Source organism: Phocoena phocoena, chromosome 12, assembly GCF_963924675.1.
Source record: "Phocoena phocoena chromosome 12, mPhoPho1.1, whole genome shotgun sequence".
NCBI lineage: Eukaryota > Metazoa > Chordata > Mammalia > Artiodactyla > Phocoenidae > Phocoena > Phocoena phocoena.
The window spans coordinates 21,613,345-21,616,323 of NC_089230.1; the positions used below are offsets into that span (position 1 = coordinate 21,613,345).

General features: G+C 40.3%; 1 pseudogene across 1 annotated transcript; it reads right to left on the reverse strand.

The window, feature by feature from the left end:
- Positions 1-1,302: 1,302 nt before the first annotated feature.
- LOC136131941 (metallothionein-1E pseudogene) lies at positions 1,303-1,618 on the reverse strand (annotated as a pseudogene). Its single transcript, XR_010656440.1, has one exon. The product of XR_010656440.1 is annotated as a metallothionein-1E pseudogene (transcript).
- Positions 1,619-2,979: the final 1,361 nt, after the last annotated feature.

The following is a 2,979-nucleotide window of genomic DNA, read 5'->3' on the forward strand; positions in this document are numbered from 1 at the left end:
TTAAGATTTTTTTCACAACAGCTGAGTCTCTCTGGGAGTATCAGCAAGATCTCTGGTAGTGTTAGAAGGAAACAACCCGGGGACAGCAGCAGCTGGTTTTATTTTTGGTTTTCCTCAGTCAGGTGTTTGTAAGTTGAGAACTGCCTGTATTCAAACAACATGATTTGGTAGCATGTCATGAACTCCCGTAGAAATAATGGATGTGGTACAGTTAAAAGGATAACAATGAGCCATTCCTAACGTCACAAGCTATACAGTAAATGTTTAAAGACCTGGGTGTGGATTAATGGCTCTGAGGACATGGATATGCTACGGATCCTTCACAGTCTCATTTTGTGTAAAATTTGAGTCTTGCTTTGGGTACAGAGATCCGGCCGTGGGTGAACTTGCCTGGGGAATAGTCATTGTCTCATGGTAGGTACTGGTTGATGCATTTGGGAGATTTTATTTAGGAACTCATTAGATTACTGCATTCATTTGTTCTAGTCAAGTTTTAAATTTTATCCCTCATGCACTATTATGAAACAAATAAATAAAAGATATAACTATCCAATCACCTTTTACAATCTATCGATCTGATTTTTAATTTTTCCTTGTATACTCCTGATCTTTGCTCATAGCCCCACATTTGAAATGGTTATAATCATGATATGGATATAGCCCTTATTTTCAAAATCATATTTTCATAAACACTTTCCATTTTGCTAATTTCTGTACTCTAATTTTTTTTTTTTTTTTTTTTTGCGGTACACGGGCCTCTTACTGTTGTGGCCTCTCCCGTTGCAGAGCACAGGCTCCGGACGCGCAGGCTCAGCGGCCATGGCTCACGGGCCCAGCCGCTCCGCGGCATATGGGATCTTCCTGGTCCTTCTCATTTTCATCATAACAGTACCAAAGTGAAAATCTTCCCTGACTTGTTGTTTTGGTTTGTATTTCTTTAATAATTAGTGAGCTTCCTTTTTAATTATATTTCTTTTCTGAATTGGCTTGTCATATTTTCTACTTTATTTCCTAGCTATTTTTTTGTTTGTTTTTTTTTTTTGCAGTACGCGGGCCTCTCACTGTTGTGGCCTCTCCCGTGGCGGAGCACAGGCTCCGGACGCGCAGGCTCAGTGGCCATGGCTCACGGGCCCAGCTGCTCCGCAGCATGTGGGATCCTCCCGGACCGGGGCACGAACCCGTGTCCCCTGCATCGGCAGGAGGACTCTCAACCACTGTGCCACCAGGGAAACCCCTAGCTATTTTTGAAAAATAAATTTCTATGAGCTGTTTACATATTATAAATATTCTTTTTTTGTGTGTGTGTCAACAACTTTTATTACCACTTACATATTTCATAGGAAAGGCAATGTAGCAATCAAGTCAGAGTGGTGTAAAAATGCAGGTCGGCCCGTGTTCCTCCATTGACACCCGGGGCAGGTTCTCTGCGACATCAGGCACAGCAGTTGCACTTGTCCCAGGCCCCTTTGCAGACGCAGCTCTGGGCACACTTGGCACAGCCCACGGGGCAGCAGGAGCAGCAGCTCTTCTTGCAGGAGGTGCATCTGCAGGCTTTGCAGGTGCAGGAGCCAGCGCAGCTGCAGGAGCCGCCAGTGGGGCAGGAGCACTTGGAGTCCATCTGGAGGAGAAGTGAGGCCCAAGGTCCAAAGCAAGGGGCAAAGCTGCTTCACGGGTCCGGTGGGGGCCGTGTATATAAATATTAATTCTTATTACTTTTACTTGGTTCTAATATTTCTCAATGGGATTTAATTTTGTTTTGTTATTTTGTAAGTTTAACAATTTTAGCTTAGTTTTATCTGCTGTATCTATTTCTGATTAGTATTTGATGAATGCTTTCAAAGTTTTTTAAAAATTATAGTCATAAAGGTAGTGCAGTTCTCTGCTTATTATTCATGTTGCTTCTTGGTCTACTGTCAAGTGTATTGGATTCTTAAAGACATGTATATTCTAGAATCATGGAACGATCAAGCCAGAGGGAAATTATCAGCTTATATTTTTAATATTTAGACGATCTAACAAATAATATTTCCCGTATCTACAGATAAATGTAGATTTCCAGATGAGAGTTTAGAAAGCAGATGAAAATTACATTTAAGACCTGAATACAGTGACGCTGGTTGGTAAATTAAGAAATATATTTAACTTCAGGGTTTAATGACAAAAAATTGTATCATGTTTATAAAACACTTTAAAAACACTGTTTGAAAATCAATTTTTCCATGTGTTTTTGAGCATTTATGACACTGCTTTCCAGTGTCCTAATTTTAAAATTTAAATATAATTTCAGAAATGTGGCTTCAAATCATTGGTCATTTGCAAAAATAACTTTAGTGGCCTCTTATTGATTACCTAAACTGTGTCTTGTTGTTGGTTTTCTTCTTTTGAGGCTCAGATTCTATTATGTAACTGGGGTATACTTTTGGAATTTATAAAGCACTTCAACATTTTTTTTATTGGTTTAATTGATCTTATAATCATTTAAAAAAACCTCAGTTACCTGATAAATATTTAGTTTATTGGTAATAGTTGAGCAGTTTTATTTTTCAACTGATTTAGAAATAGGTGTCCAATATATCTTCCAGTATTTCATTACAGGGAGGAAGAATTTAAAAAGCTAATGAAAGGTTGTTTCCTTTAAGTAATTTTAGAAGAGAAATTGCTATATCAAAAATATAAATGGGGCTTCCCTGGTGGCGCAGTGGTGGAGAGTCCACCTGCCGATGCAGGGGACACGGGTTCGTGCCCCAGTCAGGGAAGATCCCACATGCCGCGGAGTGGCTGGGCCCGTGAGCCATGGCCACTGAGCCTGCGCGTCCGGAGCCTGTGCTCCGCAACGGGAGAGGCCACAGCAGTGAGAGGCCCTCATACCGGAAAAAAAAAAAAAAAAGGGTAAACAGAATCATCAGAACAGTAGTTAGGTTGGTTTTAATACATCACAGAGAAGGAGGAGTCATTCCAGTTGTGTGCTTATGACATATC